Genomic DNA, 7,858 nt, shown 5'->3' with positions numbered 1-7,858 from the left:
ATGGATGCATGGATGGATGGATGCATGGCTGTATGCATGGATGGGTGTATGAATGGATGCACGGATGGGTGGATGAAAGGATGGATGCATGGCTGTATGCATGGATGGGTGTATGGATGCATGGATGGATGGATGCATGGCTGTATGCATGGATGGGTGTATGGATGCATGGATGGGTGTATAAAGGGATGCATGGATACATATGGAAGGGATATGAATGGATATACTGCAAGAGTCACATAGGAATGTTAGAGTACAAAGGTCTACTGCATATAGTGGGACGCAGTGGGCGGATGGATGCATGTTGAATGGGTGGATGGATGCATGATGGATACGTGGATGGATGTATGCATGATGAATGGATGGATGGGTGGATGCATGGATGGGTTGTTGGTTGGATGGGTTGGAGGATTGCATAAATTGTTGGGATGCATGGATGGGTTGTTGGTTGGATGGGTTGGAGGATTGCATAAATTGTTGAGGGATTGGCTTGATATATCCTACGTTTTACTAATCTGTATTTTGTCTCCTAAAATAGGTGGCCACCATTGCGAAGCTTAGTGTGGATATCCAAACACTAACTACAAAGTCCTTCCCAGTGTAAAACAACGGTACAGGTACATGAATGTTCTTTTGTTCTAACTATGACGACACTAAATTGTTTGAACAAGCAACTGGCAAATGTGTATTTGATCCACCTAAGTAATAATGCCACCGCAAACCTAATTTTGTTACTTGCTGTTGCAGAGTTGGAAAGTTAACGGAGGTGCAAGGCAAGCAAAGATTTGGAGTTTGTGTGCTAAGTGTAGCAGAGTATAACAAAAGGTAAAAACATTTCTGTTGTTATTCAAAGAGTCAAGCAATGTGATTGGTGGACAAATTAGATATGCTGTGCTATAATTAAAAGTTGTCCATTTTGTAGCCCACTAAAATAATGTTTTTGGTTATTAATGTAAAAAAATGCTTTTTGTTTTGTTTTATTAGCAGTACTGTATGCATTTATTGACCGGCATTATTTTAAATTTGGAAAATGCATATTTATGTTTAGTTGATACATCAAATGTCTTTCGTATCAACGATACAGGTACATAAAATGTTTTTGGTGCCAAACTATGACGACACTGAATTGTTTTAAGAAGCAACTGGCAACTGTGTATTTGATCCACCTAAGTAATAATGCCACCGCAAACCTAATTTTGTTACTTGCTGTTGCAGAGTTGGAAAGTTAACGGAGGTGCAAGGCAAGCAAAGATTTGGATTTTCTCCGCTAAGTGCAGCAGAGTATAGGAAAAGGTAAAAAATGTCTGTTGTTACTTAAAGATTCAAGCAATGTCATTGGTTGTCACATTACATATGCTGTGCTCTAATTAAAAGTTGTCCATCAGTACTGTATGCATTTAGTGACCGGCATTATCGAAATAATTTATTTTTTCAATTTGAAAAATGCATGTTTCTGTTTTGTTAATACATCAAATCTCTTTATTATCATCTCTAAAAGCCATGTTTTTGGGGGGGTTCCTACAGAAAATGTCTTTCTTACCATTTTTATAATGTCTTCCTTTTCATGTTGGTAATTATTTTTTTTATTTATCTACAGCAATTGTCTGATCCAAAGATGGCGAAATATATCACCTCAAGCAGAGGAAACCGTCTACTCAAACACAGCGGTTATATATACTGTAAGGAGAGAAATTCTGAGCCAAGGGGTCATTGGAAGTGTGTGCAATACTATTCAAGCGATTGCAGAGGCCGAGCGGTTACTCTGGGTGAGTCTGTTTTAAGAAGCACAGAGCATAACCACGCAGCCTCTGCAACTGCTATTGAAGTACGAGAAACGATAAATGAAATGAAAGTGATTGCAGGCAACTCCAATGACCCTTGTGGTGCCATTTTAAGGGAGGTATCCCAACACATTACTGAACATGTGGCTAGTAGTATGCCTGCCATCCCCAAATTACGGAGAATGATCCAACGGCAGAAACATGCGAAGGACCCAAAACGCGTGGCACCACAAACTTTCGGGGATATTAAAATTCCTGTTGAACTCAGTGTTACCGTTTCCAATGAACCGTTTCTTCTGTATGACAATGAAAATTGTCAAAAGCGCATCCTAATATTTAGCACCCCCCCCCCCCCCGCAGTCTCAACCGCTTGGAGAACAGTGATGTGTGGACGATGGATGGGACCTTTAAAAGCACGCCCACCCCTTTCACCCAAATCTACACCATTCACGGGTACGTTAACGACATTGTAGTCCCTTTAGTCTACAGTTTACTACCAGACAAACAATCTTCAACGTATACTGAGTTTTTGTCAGTCTTAAAAGCCAAAATCCCAAACAAAAGTCCGAGAAAAGTAATCATGGACTTCGAATTTCCCATGATAAATTCTATAACGAAATTGTACATGGATACCCAAATACAAGGATGTTTTTTCCACTTTTCTCAGGCAATTTGGCGTAAAATTAAAAAAACATCCCTTATTGAGGATTATATGTCTGATAGTAAAGTACAGTTTGAGATCAAAAAACTTTCAGGTCTTTGCTTTGTTCCTCCTAATAGTGTAGACGAATACTACACAGCGATTACACAGTCTGAATATTTTGTGGTAAACGAAGAAAAATTGGCACCAATATTAAATTATTTTGAAGATACATGGATTGGGCATCTAAGCAGGTCGGGTTGCCGGAGGAAACCATGTTTTTTTGTGGACTGGTGGAACTGCTACTCCACCTGCTTAGAGGGAGGAGCAAAAACAAACAATGCCATAGAGGGTTGGCACAACTCTTTAAATAAAAGTATTGGAAAACCGCACCCTAATTTCTACAGTTTTCTTGAGATTTTGCAAAAGGAGCAAAGTTACCAAGAAATGCGCATCTCACAGTGTTTAGCAGGTAATCTACATCCACGTTTTTCTCAGCGTTCTAAGGAAATGTCTACACGAATTTTGGAAGTATTAAACCTTTTCACCTTGAGTGTGCCGTGTGACTACCTATCTTCCATCGCACACGTACTTAATTCCTTTGGTTAAAAACATTTGCCCTTGCAGTTGTGTACCAAAATCCTATCTGAGAAGAAACAAGGGCCCCCTGGTAAGGATGAGAATCCTGGGTCAGGGAAAACATACAATGTGAGGGTAACCACCCAGGCTATTCGTATAGCAAACAAAGGCTATATATTCAACTGCAACATTCCCAAGATCAGAGAACTTAAACCATAACACAAACAATAAAAATGATATCAAAAATAGTGTATTTTAATAAAAACAAGGATAAATTTCTCTTACAATGTAAATATACAATTATGATGAATTGTTGATAAAAAGTGGTATGTTTTATATTTAAGAGAACACAAATTAAAAAACATAAGACGGGCAATGATGCATGTCCTGTCTATTATTGCTGTGGCTGTTGTGTATGAGTCAACGCGTTTCGACACGTCGTGGTGTCTTCCTCAGGACATTTAAAATTTCAGCCAATATATCTATAAAGAACAAAATGATATTAGTTCTTATTGTTTTTCTACGTTTTAAAACAGTGTTACAGTTTACAATTTCAATTTGTTCATTCATGATAGGTAATAGCGAACCCTGGAACACTTATCCATTTCATTACTATTGTTTGGTTCACTTCATTTAACATGGGAATATCTTGTGCAGTTCGTTGTTTTATTTAGATTCTTGCTTATTACATTGCAAGGAGTACAAGAGAAACATTGCTACTGGAGCTATCCTAAGGTGAACAGGCCTAGACAAACACAATTTTGATATTACGTATTTTGTCTTTAGTGTGCATTTGTTTCACTGATAACATTTATAGCAATTCCGTTCAAGTTACATTCAATAAACTTAATGTCTTTTATCCTTCTATCAAGAAAAGAAGTGAGAGACACCCAGAAAGAAAGTTTCAGTGGTAAGAAAAATGAAAAAAAGGAAAAAAGAGAATTTGCAGCTTCAGATCTAAAGCTTCAGGCAGCTTTTTACAAAGAGATTCAAATATTGACTTTGGCGCCGTAAGCAACTGGTGTCCTGTCCTGTCGTCCTCCACTAAGCTGATACTCCATTTCTTTTGTCAACAACACTACGATCTAACTAAATTGGTGTATACCTCTTCATTTTCCCCAGGATATTAGGCTTCCTATGTATTTACCTGGAATAGACCTCTATTCAAATGGTCCATCTATGAATTTCTTCAATTAAAAACAGAGTAAGTGAGGCACCGTTATTTTTCTTTCACTGAAATCGGCATGTGTCACCTGTAGAAGACATAATTTTATGTTACTTATTGAGCTCTCTATTGATTACCATCGCGTGATTGAGGGCGGCATCTAAATGCCTTCATTCTCTTTTTATCTCGGGTTGCCTACCTCAATTTTGGGGATCCACTGCTCCCATCTCACTTACTCTGCATTTACAGTTCCTGTGGGTTTCTTCCAGTACAGAAATGCCTCTTGGCTGTAGATAAAACCATAGGGGCTAAGCGTTACAATGACACACGGATTAGATACACCTAAATGTGCTTGTGATGGTATTTCTCTTACCTATAAAAAACGGGGATTTTTTTCAAATGTAAAGCGCAACCAACCATAGGGCAGTAACTGGTTAGGTTTAAAGACAGCTCGTGTGGTGTCTTCAAAGAAAAGCTGTTCCCCGCATATAATCACAGCGTCAGCATCGGACTGTCGGGGAAAGATAAAAATGCGAAGCTTGTTTACTTATTCTTACTTTACTTTTGTAACAAGCTTCTGTCAGGGCCCCATGCGGTAGGAGAAACAATATTTTATCCTACCTTAGTTAGTCTCTTTAAATAAACAGACCGCCGTTCGTATTTTCTTAAAAGGCTGCAGGCAACGCTGCAGTCAGACCAGTTTCTCAGTTTTTCCTTTTCCGACCGCGGAGATTAGAAAAATGTGTTGCTGAGCGCTCGCTTCTGGCAGGTATCTCGTTTGTTTGACAGAGTACCTGGGAGGTGCCTGGGGAGTTTAACAAAATGATACTATCAGTCTACTTGATTTTCTAAAAGCTATTTCGCTTGACAAGTAGGGGCTGGGAACACCCTTCCCTTTCAGGCTTACCTTTCTGGCGCTTTTTTCTCCCTCATGCACTGGTCCAATCACCCGGCGGCTTGTAACGGCAGAAAACAAAGGGATTCATACATCGAATCCTATTGGTATTTATACCACACCTTCGTGACATCATTCCCCTGAAGCTCCTCCCCTATTTAAAGCTATGGTTCCCTTTTCACCTATGTTGTTGTGGTTGGAATAAAATAAAGTAAAAGAGTGGAGACTTTACCGGTGTACTCCTGCATACTCACTTACCCTTCCTAAACATGAGTTAGTACTTAATCTATTCAGGTAAAAATTCTTAATGTCTTCATACTACAGAAGTCTTTAGGAGTTTTGGATGGTCAATTAAGCCTTATGTTAAGATGGAATTAACCATACATTTAAATGTATTGGTTCATGCAGTTACCTAGGGGTCTGTTCATCTATTCAGTTATTCCATCATATTATAGCGTTTGCCCACGGGCATTCTAAATTTAGGCCGTGTTCGTATGTGTTAAGGGTAAAAATCCAGTATAGTTCTCGCTTTTTTCTAATCTTTTCCCCTCCTTTATCATTTGGCAACTGTATTTTTTCCAGAATTCGCCATTTTATTTCTTCCGGAGAATGTCCGAAGTCCAAAAAATAGCTCACTAGTGGTGCTGTAACTTTTTTTGTTTTTATAGCAGACCTGTGCTCGGTCAGCCTAGTTTTTATTGCTCTTCCTGTTTCGCCAACGTATCCTAGATGGCAAGGACATGTAATAAGATATACTACATTTTGTGTATTGCATGTCCATAAGTCTTTTGCTTTTATTTCTACCTCATTTAGGGTCATTGTCTCACCAAGATGGATATTCTTACATGACTTGCATGAGCCACAGCTTGATGTGCCTTTTATTGGGTTATTATTCGTAAAGGACCGTTGTACAAATGGTGGATTTTCCGGACTTTTGCTGAATCTGGAGCGGACAATTTGATCCTTCAGGTTTTTATTGCGCCTGTGCGCATACATAGGTTTGGACAATTTTTGTTGAGCATAATTCAAGTTCAATAGGTGCCAATTTGAGTTAATAATTTGCCTAATGATCCCATCTAAGGTGGAATGTTTAGTTATGCAGACCAGATTCGGTGCGTTTTTCGTACGTTTAGAATTCAGGAGTGCATCTCTGTCATAAAACCTAGCTCTCTTGTAAGCCTCTCTGACTAGGCGACGGGGGTAGCCTCTTTGGATGAATTTGATTTTCATAGTTTCTGATTGCGAATCGTAATCTTTTAGATCGGTGCAGTTGCGCCGTACCCTGAGAAATTGGGAAAACGGAATACTCTCTTTTTGACACTTTGGGTGAAAACTTTTGAAGTGCAACATTGTATTCCTCGCAGTTGGTTTTGTGTATAAGTCAACCTTTAGGGTACCTTCATCATTTTTTATAAAAATATCAAGAAACTCTACCTTGTCCTTGTTCGTGTGGGCAGTGAACCTCAAGTTTGCATCTGCTTCATTTAGCCACAGGAGGAATTCCTCAAGAGTCTGTTCCCCATTGGTCCATACAAAGAAGATGTCGTCTATGTATCGGTACCAATGGGAAACAGACTCGAAGAAAGGGGCCATTTCATTAAAAATGTTTTTTGTTTCAAAAGCAATCATGTATATATTGGCTATTGATGGAGCCATAGAGGCTCCCATGCTGACTCCCTTCGTTTGTAAAAACAGTTGCTCACCGAATTCAAAACAATTCTCTTTTAATACCAGAGTTAGACATTCCCTTATAAAGTTGCTACAGCAAGGGATTTGATGTTCTTCAATAAACCATAGTGTTGTCTCTATGGCTCCAATTTGTGGTATGTTGCTGTACAATGACTCGATGTCAAGAGTCACTAAAATGTCTCTCTGAGGATTAAAATGGAGATTCTCAACTTTTTTTATTATATCACCTGTATCCTTAATATAGGAGGGTGACAATGAGATATATGGGCGCAATATGTTGTCCAAATATTTGGAGATGGCTTCCAAAGGAGTCCCTATGGTTGAGACTATTGGAAGGTATGGAGGGTCTTCTTGGTTCTTGTGCACCTTTGGCAGTCCGTATATGCATGATACTTTCTTATCCGATTTATTTAAAAATTCAAATTCTTTTTTATTTATAATTCCTGTGTCTAGGGCTTTAGTTGTTATTTTAGTAATGGTTTTCACTATCCTGGTCGTAGGGTTTAACTTGATCTTTTTATAGAAATACACTATCCTTGTTTTTATTAAAATACACTATTTTTGATATCATTTTTATTGTTTGTGTTATGGTTTAAGTTCTCTGATCTTGGGAATGTTGCAGTTGAATATATAGCCTTTGTTTGCTATACGAATAGCCTGGGTGGTTACCCTCACATTCCAAAATCCTATCTGCACATTGGACACCCTATGTTCTTTAAATTTTTTGTGGGATCTGTACCACCCTTAAATTGTTAATGGTTTGTGTTGTTTCTGTTTCAGTATTTTGTATTAATGTAATATAAATAAAATTAAAAGCTCACAACTTGTTTCAGTATTTAGTATTAATGCTATGTAAATACAATAAAATGTTCACAACTTGTTTGAGTATTGTGTATTAGTGCAATGTAAAGAAAATAAAAAGGTTTAAACGTGTTCTTTTGTATGTGTCTTAATCTCCACATGGTGTTGATACATTCAGCCATGTTTTAATGTATATCTCTAATATCAGCCTTGTATAGATCCCAACTCTAATTATATTATTTCAAAAAATTATATAGGATCATGAAGGCATGCACATAATAATTATGTATATTCAATTGTGCTTTTTT

At 38.0% G+C, this 7,858-nt stretch overlaps 1 long non-coding RNA gene across 1 annotated transcript; it reads right to left on the bottom strand.

Annotated features, from left to right (window-relative positions):
- Positions 1 to 3,264: 3,264 nt before the first annotated feature.
- LOC144761684 (uncharacterized) lies at positions 3,265 to 5,117 on the bottom strand. The gene is made up of 5 exons (XR_013595848.1): positions 5,073 to 5,117; positions 4,539 to 4,970; positions 4,365 to 4,452; positions 4,148 to 4,253; positions 3,265 to 3,482 (listed from the first exon to the last, which is right to left on the bottom strand). It is a non-coding gene; the product is annotated as an uncharacterized LOC144761684 (long non-coding RNA).
- Positions 5,118 to 7,858: the final 2,741 nt, after the last annotated feature.

This window comes from Lissotriton helveticus, chromosome 6 (assembly GCF_964261635.1).
Source record: "Lissotriton helveticus chromosome 6, aLisHel1.1, whole genome shotgun sequence".
Lineage (NCBI taxonomy): Eukaryota > Metazoa > Chordata > Amphibia > Caudata > Salamandridae > Lissotriton > Lissotriton helveticus.
This window is presented reverse-complemented; position numbering and strand designations above follow the sequence as displayed.